The sequence below is a fragment of the Artibeus jamaicensis genome, unplaced genomic scaffold (assembly GCF_021234435.1).
Source record: "Artibeus jamaicensis isolate MK-2021 breed Jamaican fruit bat unplaced genomic scaffold, CSHL_Jam_final contig_1082, whole genome shotgun sequence".
NCBI classification, from domain to species: Eukaryota; Metazoa; Chordata; class Mammalia; order Chiroptera; family Phyllostomidae; genus Artibeus; species Artibeus jamaicensis.
The window spans coordinates 39359-53055 of record NW_026521213.1 but is presented as its reverse complement, the minus strand read 5'-3'; positions in this window follow the sequence as shown (position 1 = coordinate 53055).

Below are 13697 nucleotides of genomic sequence, written 5' to 3'. Positions count from 1 at the left end.
TGTCTACTCTCAGCATCCTCAGCCTCCCTCATCCTTCCTTTGGCCACCTAACAGCACTGTTTGGTTTCCCTTGTCACACAGGCCTGTGACACAGCACATGCTCCAGGGACCTGTGGCTGAAGGGCCTCTGCTGCACTGTCAGCAATGCCTCTGGCAGGGGTTGGGGGTGCCCAGGCTTTTGGGTCTCTGGGCTGGAAGAAGAAGAGTTATTTTGGGCCACACATTGACTACATTATGACATATGATCATATACAAAAAATCTCATAATGTTTTAAGTAAATTTACGACTTTGTGTTGGGCCACGTTCACAGCCGTCCTGGGCTGCATGCGGCCTGCGGTCCACACATGGGACACCCCTGGTTTAGGTGAAGGACTTGAAAGCTGCTGGGCCACATAAAAGTGGCAGAGCAGGAGTGTGGGTGAGTTCCGGGGGGAGGGGAGACTCGCCAGGTGACCCCTGACCTGGAAGGACCTGGACCCATGTAAATAGAATGGATGTAGGGGTGGTCACTGTGAGGGAGTGGGCCAGTGGCTAGGGGCCCTGCTCTCCTGGAGCTCACATGCAGGTGGGAAGGCTGAGGGAGGCAAGGTGGACTGGCTTGATTTGTGCTTCAGTAGGGACCTCTGTGGGGAAGGAGGCCGAGTCCCTTCTGGAGGGGTCCTGGCTGTTTCAATGGCCATCAGCTATTGGAATGACCATTCGCACCAGCAGACTGAGGCCTTGCACGGGGGTCCAGGCTCTGGCCAGGTGGTCTGGCCTCTCCCCTTTCTGGCTGTTGGCAGGAATGTGTATGTGTCAGGCCTGGAAATCAGCAGCAAAGACCCCCAGAACGGAGGATGCACGCTGGCTTTGCATTTTCTGTCCTTCTCCCTGTTCCTTTCTATTCTTTTTGGGCCCGTCATTTCTTCCGGACTCTTTTTAAAAAAAAATTATTTAGTTATTTTTCAAGTACAGTTTTTTGTCTATTTCTCCCATCCCAGCCCACCCCGCTCCGTGCTCCCCACCTCACTCCTATTTCCACCCTCCTTATTGTCCCAGTGTCCTTTTTACTTGTTCCTCTAAATCTCTCCCTTTTTTCCCCTTAAATTCCCCCTCTCCCCTCTGGTCACTATCCCCTTATTCTCTATTTCAGTGTCTTTGTTTTTATTTTGCTTGCTTGTTTGTTTTGTTGTTTAGCTTCCTGTTACAGGTGAGATCATATGGTATTTGTCTTTCAACACCTGGCCTATTTCACTCAGCATAATGCTTTCCAGTTCCATCCATGTTGTTGCAAAGGGTAGGAGCTCCTTCTTTCTCTCTGCTGCATAGAATTCCATTGTGTATATGTACCACAATTTTTTGATCCATTCATTTACTGACGGGCACCTAGGTTGCTTCCAACTCTTGGCTATTGTAAATTGTGCTGCTATGAACATTGTGGTGCATAGGTTCTTTGATATTGATGTTTTAGGATTCTTAGGATATAATCCTAGCAGTGGAATTGCTGGGTCAAAAGGCAGGTCAATTTTTATTTTTCTGAGAAAATTCCTTACTGTTTTCCATAATGTTTGTACCAGTCTGCAACCCCACCAACAGTGAACTAAGGTTCCCTTTTCCTCACAACCTCTCCAACATTTGTTTGTTGCTTTTTTATGATAGCCATCCTGACCGTTGTAAAGTGGTATCTTATTGTGGTTTTAATTTTCATCTCTCTGATAGCTAGTGATATTGAGCATCTTTTCATGTGTGTCTGGATCTTCTGTATGTCCTCCTTGGAGAAGTGTCTGTTCAAGTCCTTTTCCCATTTTTTAACTGGGTTGGTTGTCTTCTCAGAGTGGAGTCGTGTAAGTTCTTTGTATATTTTGGAGATTAAACCTTTGTCTGAGGTATCATTGGCAGATATGTTTTCCCATACAGTTGGTCGTCTTTTTAATTTAATACTGTTTTCTTTAGCCACACAGAAGCTTTTTATTTTGATGAGATCCCATTTATATTCCTTGCTCTAGGGGACATATCAGTAAAAATATTGCTGCGTGAAATATCTGAGATTTTCCTGCCAATGTTCTCCTCTAGGACTTTAATGGTTTCATGGCTTCTATTTAAGTCTTTTATCTACCTTGAATTTATTTTGGTGTATGGTGTAAGTCTGTGCTCAAGTTTCATTTTTTTTGCACGTAGCTGTGCAGTTCTCCCAACACCATTTGTTGAAGAGGCTATCTTTACTCCATTTTATGTTACTGCCCCCTTTGTTGAATATTAATTGACTGTAGAGAGTTGTGTTTATTTCTGGGCTCTTTATTCTGTTCCATTGGTCTATGTGCCTGTTTTTATGCCAGTACCAGGCTGTTTTGATTACAGTGGCCTTGTAATACAGTTTGATATCAGGTATTGTGATCCCTCCTACTTTGTTCTTCTTTCTCAAAATTGCAGCTGCTATTCGGGGTTGTTTATGGTTCCATATAAATTTTTGAAGTGTTTGTTCTATGTCTGTGAAATATGCCATTGGTACTTTAATAGGTATTGCATTGAATCTGTAAATTGCTTTGGGTAGTATGAACATTTTGATGATGATAACTCTTTCAATCCATGAACACGGTATATGTTTCCCTTTGTTTGTCTTCCTTGATTTCTTTCTTCAGTGCTGAGTAGTTTTCTGCATACAGGTCTTTTACCTCCTTAGTTAGGTTTATTCCCAGATATTTTATTTTTCTTTTTGCTGTATCGAATGGGATTTTTTCCTTGATTTCTGCTTCTGCTGATTCATTGTTGGTATACAAAAATGCCTTTGATTTCTGAATATTGACTTTGTAACGTGCTGTTTTGCCAAATTCATTAATTAGTTCGAGCAGTTTTTTGGTTGAGTCTAAAGAATTTTCCATGTATTCTATCTTGTCATCTGCAAACAGTGAGAGTTTTGTTTCCTCCTTTCCAATTTGGATGCCTTTTATTTCCTTTTCTTGTCTGATCTCTGTGGTAAAACTTCCAATACTATATTGAAGTGGTGAAAGTGGACATCCTTGTCTTGTTCCTGATCTTAATGGAAAGGATTTTAGTTTTTGCCCATTGAGTATGATGTTGGCTGTAGGTCTCTCATATATGGCCTTCATTATATCGAGGAATGCTCCCTGTATTCCCACTTTGCTGAGTGTTTTTATCATAAATGGGTGTTGTACCTTATCAAAAGCTTTTTCCACGTCTATTGATATGATCATGTGGTTTTTGTGTTTGCTTTTGTTTATGTGATGTATTACATTTACTGATTTGCGAGTATTGAACCATCCTTGCATCCCTGGGATGAATCCCACTTGGTCATGATGTATGATCTTTTTGATATATTGTTGTATTTGATTTGCCAATATTTTGTTGAGGATTTTAGCATCTATGTTCATCAGGGATATTGGCCTGAAGTTTTCTTTCTTTGTTGTGTCTCTATCTGGTTTTGGAATTAAGATGATGCTGGGTTTATAAAAAGAATCTGGGAGTTTTCCATCCTTCTGTATTTTTTTGAATAGTCTGTGAAGAATAGGGGTTAGCTCTTCCCTAAATGCTTTGTAGAATTCTCCTGTGAAACCATCTGGTCCAGGGCTTTTGTGTGATGAGAGCTTTTTGATTACTGCTTCAATTTCTTTTGCTGTTATTGGTGTGTTCAGATTTTCTGTTTCTTTTTCATTGAGTTTTAGAAGATTATATTTTTCTAGAAATGTGTTCATTTCCCCTAGGTTTTCAAATTTCTTGGCCTACAGTTCTTCATAGTAATTTCTTACAATCTCCTATTTCTGTGGTATCAGTTGTAATCTCTCCTCTTTCATTTCTGATTGTGTTTATTTGTGTCCTCTCTCTTCTATTCTTGATCCTACTTAAAGGCTTGTCTATTTTGTTTATCTTTTCAAAGAACCAACTCCTGGATTCATTGATCCTTAGAATTGTGCTTTTAATCTCTATGTCATTTAGTTCTTCTCTGATCTTGGTTATTTCCTTGCTTCTGCTTGCTCTGGGATGTCTTTGAGGTTGTTCATCGAGTTCTTGCAGCCATAAGGTTAGGTTGTTTGTTTGAAATGTTTCTATCTTCTTTAGGTAGGCATGTATTGCTATAAACTTCCCTCTGAGGACTGCCTTCGCTGTGTCCCATAAGTTTTGGGTTGTTGTGAGTTTTTTTCATTTCTTTCCAGAAATGTTTTTATTTCTTTCCTAATTTCATTCTTGACCCATTCGTTGTTTAATAGCATACCATTCAGTCTCTGTGATTTTGGGTGCTCTGGGTTTTTTCCTTTTGGTGTGGTTTCCAATTTCAGTCCCTTGTGGTCAGAGAAGATGCTTGGTGTGATTTCAATTTTCTTGACTTTGTTGAGGCTCTTTTTGTGTCCTATCATGTGGTCTATCTTTGAAAATGTTCAATGTGCATTTGAAAAAATGTGTATTTGGATTCTTTGGGATGAAGGGCTTTACATATATCAGTTAAGTCCATTTCATATAGAGTGTTGTTTAATGCTGCAATATCTGTGTTGATATTTTGTTTGGAAGATCTGTTCATTTTTGACAATGGGGTGTTAAAATCCCCTACTATAATTGTGTTGCTGTCAATATCTTTCTTGAAGTCCTCTAGCATTTTCTTGATATATTTGGGTGCCCCTATGTTGGGTGCACATATGTTTACAATGTTAATGTCTTCTTGATAGATTCTTCCCTTGAGTATTATGAAATGACCTTCTGGGTCAATCTTTATGGCCCTTTTTTTGAAGTCTATTTTGTCTGATATGAGAATTGCTACCCCACCTTTTTTTTTTTTTTTTGTCTGTCTGCTTGGAAAATTTGTTTCCAGCCTTTCACTTTTAGTCTCTGATGATCTTTTGTCCTGAAGTGGGTCTCTTGTAGGCAGAATATGTGAGGGTCTTGCTTTCTTATTCATTCAGCTACTCTGTGTCTTTTGATTGGAGTATTTAATCCATTTATGTTTAAGGTTATTATTGATCGGTACTTATTCATTGCCATTTTTATACCTGTGTTCCAGTCTCTCTCTTTTCCTTCCTTTCCTTAAAGCAATCCTTTTAGTATTTCTTGTAGGACTGGTTTGGTGGAGGCATATTCTTTTAGGCTTCTTTTGTCTTGGAAGCTCTTTATTTGGTCTTCTATCTTGATTGAGACCCTTGCTGCGTAAAATAGCCTTGGTTGTAGGCCCCTGGTTCTTATTCCTTATTATATTTCTTGCCATTCTCTTCTTGCTTGGAGTGTTTCCATTGAGAAGTCAGTAGCTAACCTTATTGGGGTCTCCCTTGTATGTTACTTCTTTTTTCTCCCTTGCTGTCTTTAAGATTCTCTCTTTGTCTTGGAATTTTGCCATTTTCATGATGATGTGTCTTGAAGAGGTCCTCTTTGGGTTCCTCTTGATTGGGACTTTCTGTGATTCCTGGATTTGTGTGACTTTTTCTCTCCTCAAATTAGGGATATTTTCCCTCATTACTCTTTTAAGTAGGGTTTCTATCCCTTGTTCTTCTTCTTCTCCTTCTGGTATTCCTATTATCTAGATATTATTATGTTTCATATCGTCTTGCATTTCTTTTAATACCTCTTCATTCTTTCTGAGCCTCTTTTCCTTTTCCTGCTCTTTCTCTGAGATTTTTTTACTTTGTCCTCCAGCTCGCTAATCTGACCCACCGCCTCATCAATCCTACATTTGAATGTTTCCACTGTGCTCTGCAATTCGGAAATTGTATTCTTCATTTCCTCTTGTCCCTTGCTGATAGTTTCTATTTCCTTTTTCATGTTGATATAGTTTGTGGTGAGATTATTGTAGCTCCCCTCTAGTTCCTGATAGGTCATTTTGAGCTCTTTAAACTTCATGATAACCAGTGCTTTGAATTCAATATCTGGTAGTTGATTAGCCTCTATTTCATCTAACATTCTTTCTGAAGCCTCTGCTTTTTCTTTAATTTGGGGATTGTTTCTTTGTCTTCCCATTGTTTGTGAGACTCTTCTTGTTAGCCTCAGCTTCTAAAATTGTTCAGACTCCCTGGGTTTATGGTGTGAACTTTTGTGGTATAATACCTGTGAATTGCAGTGGTGCAGACTCCTTCAGGTATCTTGATGTTCTCCGTTTCCACCTACTCCTTTTTTCGTGTGTGTAATCAGTTGGAGGCGGAGGCAAATGGTTTATGATGGGAGAAGAGTATTTTATGATAGTTACAGTCACAGCCTGAAGAGAGGAGATAGGTGATCTTTAGGCTATATATAGTGTTAACTGTATTCTTCAACCCAACTTGCCATTTTTAAGAAAGGATGGACAAAAGATAAGCCTCTTGTTGGGCAGGTAAGACTTGTGAGTTGGAACTAGAAAGCAGTGAGGTTGCAGACAGTCCAATTTTGAGGTAAGGTGAGAGTAAGGAATAGTAAATAGGTGTAGTGTGTAATCAAGTAGAGTTAATTACTGCAGTAATAGAATTCAGGGACTATTAAAATGGGCTAAGTTCTGGTAGATTTGTTGTGAAGTATTTACAGTTATATAGAACAGCTATTATTTAGAGTACTATTAGAGCAACAACTGTATAACAAACTCTATGAGATCTGTCTGAATAGGGAGTGTAGAGCTTCGGGTAGTGTGCTAAAGGGAAACAAGAATCGTGAGGTATAGAAAATTAGAAATACATCGTGGAGGAAAGAACAGAGGAAACCTGGCTAATAATACAATGAAACCAGCCAAGACTAAGAAGCCTATACAGAAGGAGGAGGAATACACAGATACTATTAGAACATAAAAGAAGGGAGAATGATGGAAAAAACAATACAAGTATACAGCAACTTGTGGCTTCTCTGCTATACCAAAGTGAACTTTGTTTCTCTGTCTCTATTGTTGATATGCCCTCTCCTTGGTTCCCACTCTGGTCTTTTTGCAGTTCCCAGTTGTTTGTGTCTCTTGTGGGTAAAAGAAAACAAAGCAACAAACAAACAAAAGAAAACAACACACACAAAAAAGTCAGGAGAAGGGAGGCTCAAGCATGGCTCAAGAACAAGTCAGCGCCATAGAGCTGATAAATCTAAGTGATGAAGAAATAGACAAACTTTCAGATGCACAGTTCAAAAACACTGGTGATTAGGATCCTCGCAGAACTGGTTTATTTTAGTCACAAATTAGAGGAACATGTGAAGGCTAAACTAATTGAAATGAATGGTATCGCACAGGAAACCAATAGTAATGGAAAGGAAATTGGGACTCAAATCAAGGGAGTAGACCGGAAGGAAGGAAAAAATGATCAAACAGAAAAGAATGAAGAAACAAGGATTCAAAAAAATGAGGAGAGGATTAGGAATCTCCAGGACATCTTTAAATGTTACAACATTCGAATTATAGGGGTACCAGAAGGGGATGAGTAACAGTCACGAGTGAAAACCTCATTTGAAAAAATAATAAAAGAGAACTTTCCTGTTCTGGCAAAGGTAATAGACTTCCAAGAAATCCAGGAAGCTCAGAGAGTCCCAAAGAAGGTGAACCCAAGAAGGAACACACCAAGGCACATCATCATTATAGTGGCCAGGATTAAAATGAAGGAGAGAATCCTAGAAGCAGCAAGAGATAAGGGGATTGTCACCTACAAAGGAGTTCCCATCTGACTGCCAGCGTATTTTTCAAAAGAGACCTTACAGGCAAGAAGGGGCTGGAAAGAGGTATTCCAAGTCATGAAAACCAAAGACCTACAACCAAGATTGCTCTATCCAGCAAAGTTTTCATTTAGAATGGAAGGACAGATAAAGTGCTTCTAAGATAACCACAATTTCCAGGAGTTCATCATCACCAAGCCCTTATTATATGAAATGTTAAAGGGACTTACCTAAGAAAAAGAAGATAAAAAAGATGAACAGTGAAGGGACAGCAAACTCATTTATCAACAATCACACCTAAAACAAACGCAAATTAAGAGGATAGCTAGATAAGGAGTGAACCATAGAAATGCAGATTACATGGAGGATTAGCAACAGGGGAGTGGGAGAAGGAGAAGGGGGGAAGAAGGTACAGAAAATAAGTAGCATAGATAGTAGATAGAAAATAGATAGGGGGAGGGTAAGAATAATAGGGGAAATACAGAATCTAAAGAACTTGAGACACGTGTTCATGAACTAAGGGGGGGTGGTCGGGGAGGGGTGTGCAGGGTGGAGGGGAATGGAGGGGGAAATCGAACAAATATAATGGCATAATCAATAAAAAATTTTAAAAAAGGTTTCACTAAAGGTGATGTTTTGCATTTGATCTCTGGGCATACACTTGCTCTTATCCTGCATCCTACGTGGCTATATATATGCTAAAGGGAATAATTTCAACTGGCGCTCATATTTACAAATACTAGTAACTCTAGGAAGGTTAAAATGTGTTTTTTGTCCCTCACTTGTGCCTCATTTTCTTCAACAGTCATCTGCATTACCTGACCTGTTTTCTTTCAAGGGCTGGAATACTTCCTGTAATTCTACCCTCACCCGCCCCAGGACCATTACACAAGGTAGAACCTCAATCTTCCCAGGAGCCTGCCCTGTGACCTGTGCGGTGGCCTTTGTTACTCATTCCTCACCCACCAAACAGATGATGGACACTAGAGAGAATTACTTAAAACCAGTATCTATGACTTGAATATTCAAGGGACTTTTATAATGACTTGTGTCATTAGCACGAGGCTGTCATTTACTCACATATTCTATTTCAACATGTGGTCTTCTGTTAGGTCTGCTGCCTTTTGATGATTTACACTTAAAAGGGCATGCACATAAATTTTTATAGATATTTTTCATCTCCCCTCTCTGCTGGCACATTTGAAAAATGAAATGTGTTTCCCCTATTACTGATTATTGTCACTTTTCCTGGGGCAAACTCAGGTCTTTACCTCTTGACTTTCAGAGCACAAGTCAGCCTGTGTTTTGTTCCTTAGCTGTTCCTCTCAGCACAGAGCTGAGAGCACATGGTAGGGTGCACAGGAGGACCCCAGGACAATCCATAAAGCACTAGGGCCTCCTCAGCATTGCCTGCGCACGGATTCCCTGTGTCAACATGTCAGCACTCCGTGGCCACCCTGGGTCTCCATGGCCACCGTGCAGCTCTCAGCCTTGCTCTTCCCACAGCACCTCTGTGTCCAGGGAAAAGAAGTGGTACGAAAAATAGACCCGATGGCTATGAACCATCAGGGGATCGAGGGGGTCTTCAAAACTCAACCCCAAACCTCATCCGCCATTGGTTCCAGTCTCCTTGATTGGATTTCTGTGAATGGGAACTGGAACAGTAGCCCTTAACATCGCGTCAGTGGAGAAATGAGCTGAATCCGGATATCGAGGCTTCTGGGGACCAGTCATTCCAGTCCTTCTCAACTCAATTTTAAAAAGTGGCATTTTTCAAAGGCACGTTTTAAAAAGTTAAGTTAAAAAACTGCCACCGACATCAGAAAAATTCAGACTCCTCAAAGTGAACAGATGAATGAACACAAACCTTGTGTCCTGATTCAGTGATAACTGATAGTATTTATCAAACCCTCATTATGTGTAAGGCCATGTTTTAAGTGCTCAATGTGAATAACTTCATTCTGTCCTTGCAAGAAGCTAACAGGCAAATGACTATCCATGTTTGAAACAATAGAAAACTGGTAATGGGTGGCAGGCCTAGGGCCCTGTGCTAACAAGAAGCGGGGCTGTAATGAAGACTAAGATCTCTCTAAACAGACACAGCCCCCAGACAGAGGACAGGAGCCCCTCAGTTTGGCCGTGTTTGGACAAACTAGACTCTGCGCCATTGCTTCCAGTTGTTGAGTGATGGATCTTCTTTGAAGAAAATCATCTGAACTATGGACTCTAGCTTACACGTCATTATTAAATTTTGTTTCATAACTACCTGCCTCATCCACAGAATCTTTGTCACATCAGATGAGAGAAATAATGTAAAATTTAAAAGAATCTAAAACTTCTAGTATTCTTAAATGGATATGTATTTTCTATTCTCATAAGAAACCTGTTGGTAGGTGTAAAGTGAAGGCACATTTAGAGAGGCAAGAATCATGGGCAAGTGAGTGGACAGTAAACAAAAAACGGTAGGGCATTTCTCCCCACTAAGAATGGGCAATGTTTGTGGGCAAAACCAGTCTTCATGAAAATGCAGTCAGGGAGAATCTTGTAGCTGTAATCTTGGATACACTGCAGCGGTAGCTGCAGTTGAGGATTATCTGGGAATAGGGAGACCAGCAGGAGCCGCTCCTGAGCAGAGCACCTTGGGCAAGAACAGGTGGTAGACAGGCCGACCTGACTGATTAGAGAGGAGGAACCCCTCCTGGAACTGAACAAAGAGGATTCTCGAGGTGCTAGCTTAGTGTTTTAACTAAATTCTGCCAAGAGGAATGAAAAGTGTACACTAGAAATTGTCTGTATATGACTGGCATGACTTAGACATTTGTGCTAAGCTAATTATATAACAAATTTGGTAGGTATCTTCCCTCAGGTTGTGAGATTAAGGAATCCTTCAGGTGTTCTGTTAGAGAAAAACATCTGACTTTTATCACAATTGCCACTAAAATAAGTGCGAGAGCTTCTTGGCGCTGGTCCCAGCCCTCTTGGGGCTGCATGGCATGACAGCCCACCCCTGAGGTCCATGCCAGGGGCATTTCCTTTGTGACAGGCAGAAAGGGACAGCAAAGACTGAGTCTCTGTGGGTGGCATTTCTATGCCCTGCAGGACGATTCCCTCCCAGAGCTGGGGCATGGAGCACATCAGGAGGGAGCGCATATGCACTGCAGCACCTGTTTGTGGGACTCTTTTCCATCTTGCAGTGGGAAGTGCTCTGGGAGCAGCTCCTTCCAAAATCCATTCACCGTGTCAGGTAATGCAGCAGAAACAGACAAACAGGTTGTGCTTCATGCCCCCTGACACAGAGAAGACACACAAAACACCAGAGAAGGAAAAAGACAGTGTGGTCTGCTGGCCCAAGAGGGAGGCAGCTCCAGTTCCAAGTGTCAAACACCCCAAACCCTCTGATGCCATCCAGAGGGCCAAAGATTTGCAGTGACCCCTGAATCCTAACGAGCCAGTGCCTTCTGAAGCATTTCTTCATGGCTGAGCCCTAGTTCCCCAAATATCTCAGAGGCCCAGTACTGAGTTAAATTTTGGGCTAAGGATAGAGAAGTTACTAACAATGTTAAAGTATCTGAAAATAAATGTGAAGTGCATGTAGTAGAAATGGATGGACCAAATGTTTCTTCCATCCTTAGAGTTTTCCATGCCACATAAGGAGCTTTTTCTTTCTTTACCATGTTTGTGGGCTATCAGAAAATGTAGGTTGATAAGTAACTATATAAAAATAGGAAATCACTGATTCAGGTAAGCTGCCTCTAACAGAATCTGGCATAATAAGGTTTGGTCCTTATGTACCGATTGGCATCATATAGATATGTACACTTTGGTATTACAAATGCAGCTATCAAAGCTTAGAGAGACCCATGCTATAATTGTGGCATGGTTTTTGTGCCTTCCATTTTATTATTTGCTGCCCTTTCAGGTCATTGAGATAAATAGAACCTATTTCAGAGGACAGATCACTTAATAAAATTGTGCCAAAATGTCATTTAGCAAAATAAATGAAAAAAAGCAAGATTCTTTGTTGTAAATACTTACAAAATATTATACCAATTAGGGAACCGTCTAAAATGCTTTTCTAAGGTTAAAAGTGGAATTGCAGAACAGATTACAAGGTTCCTAATCATTTAATATTGGAAACCATTCCAATAAATTGGTTCTAAGAAATGACTGTTCAAGTTTTCCTCTATTTGTCTCACTGCCCTCTTTTCTACTGCCAAAAAAAAAAACATTAAAAGGGCAACCAGGAGAGCCTGATACAGAAATGACAGTCATCTCTGCCTGCTTGGGACTGGACAACCCGCCCATTCCCTGGCCCAGACAGAATGATAGCAAGAAATAAATGTCTAATAACCGAGCCATTCTGAGTTTAGGCTAACTTGTTACTGAAACCTGAACCTTTCTTAATGAATCAAGAATGAAAAGGTTCATTTGCTTACCTTCTTGTTGTAAGCTATATAATCATAGTTGCTCATCAAGAGAGGTCGCTGGTCAAGATTACTTTAATCTTGTTCCACGGGGAAGATGCTTAAAGAAACCAAAGGAGCCGAGCAGTCATTTAGACCAGAGGGGGAGAGAGCTGCAGTGAATTCGTAGGCTGAGGAAAGATGTATTTGTTTTGACATTACAGATGTAGCAGCTTTGGGACATTTTGATGAGAGAGATTTCCTGAAGATTCTGGTAATCCAAATAATAGAGCAGCATTTATGATACTATGACCTATGTGTCTACCTACCTATACACCCGTCTACACACCTGCTGGCCTTGCTGATTTTTTGTTGATTGACTAACTGATGACATACATAAAACATTAGGTTCCTTTGCTCTGACATCAGCTGGATGCAAGAATGCAATTTTCGTGTGATCCTAAGGACAAGTGTGGAGACATCAAGCTATCCAGTGAAAACCAGACCCTTAGTCTGTAAAATGGTGATGCTGATCAGTAGTTGGTAGTAGTCACTTATCGAGAAATGAAAGTATTTGTAAAATTAATCAATATTAAAATATAAAAAATTTTAAACCCCCCAAATCAGAAAAGTGGATGTGATAACTGAAATAAGCAAGAGAAAAAATCAGAGATGTTAGAGAATGAATTTATGAGATGAAAATGCAACCCTACATCCATGACAAGAGAGAATGTTAGAACCATAGAAATGAAAACAGTGGGATTGCATCAGATGTGAGTAACTAACAAGCATTCATCAAAGTTGCAGAAGCAGAATATAGTAAACAACATAAAGTTTAAAAATGAGGCATTATAATATGAAATATACAGGAGAAGAGTTACCTCCACTTAAAAATAATATAATTTTATGAGTAACTATTAAGTTGTCCTGGGTAAGTTTGTGTGCATGTGTGTGTATGCATTTGGGGGGTATAGAAGGTAGTCATATTGTGAACACAGTTACTTGGAATCCAAAATTAAAAGAATACTTCAGCAATGAAGCGATAGATAAATTACTTGTTAATGATACCAGCCAAAAACAAACAAAAAAAAAGAAACAAAAAGGCAATTAGATTTTTTAAAATTTTTCACAAAAATATAACAGGTGCTTTTAAACCTGAAAGAGTGGAACAGGGAAAAGACATTATCATAGGAGTTTAGAATTAATACTTTGAAGAAAAAAAGAGAAAAAAGAGACATTGTTTATATTTGTCAGTAAAATTCTCCAACATATGCATCGTTTAAAAATCCCCCCTTGGGAAAGAATGACTTTAAATGGGTGTTTTTTTCTTCCTGATGAACAAACCAAATGAATAAGCAAGTGTGAAGCCAAAATAAATCTTTAATTTTCAACATTTATTTTATAGATTTACTTAATTAGTGTTCAAGTACAGTTTTCTGTCTTTTACTCCCATCCCTGCCACCCCTCCCCCCAGTGCTCCCCACTTCCCTCCCATTCCCTGCCCCCCACCTTAGTTTTTGTCCATGTGCCCTTTATACTTGTTCCTCTGAATCCTTCCCCTTTTCCCCTGTGATTCTCTCCCCTCTCCCCTCTGGTCCCTGTCAGCTTGTTCTCTATTTCAGTGTATTTGGTCAAATTTTGCTTGCTTATTTTGTTTTGTTGTTTAGGTTCCTGTTGAAGGTGAGATCATATGGTATTTGTCTTTCACTTCCTGGCTTATTTCA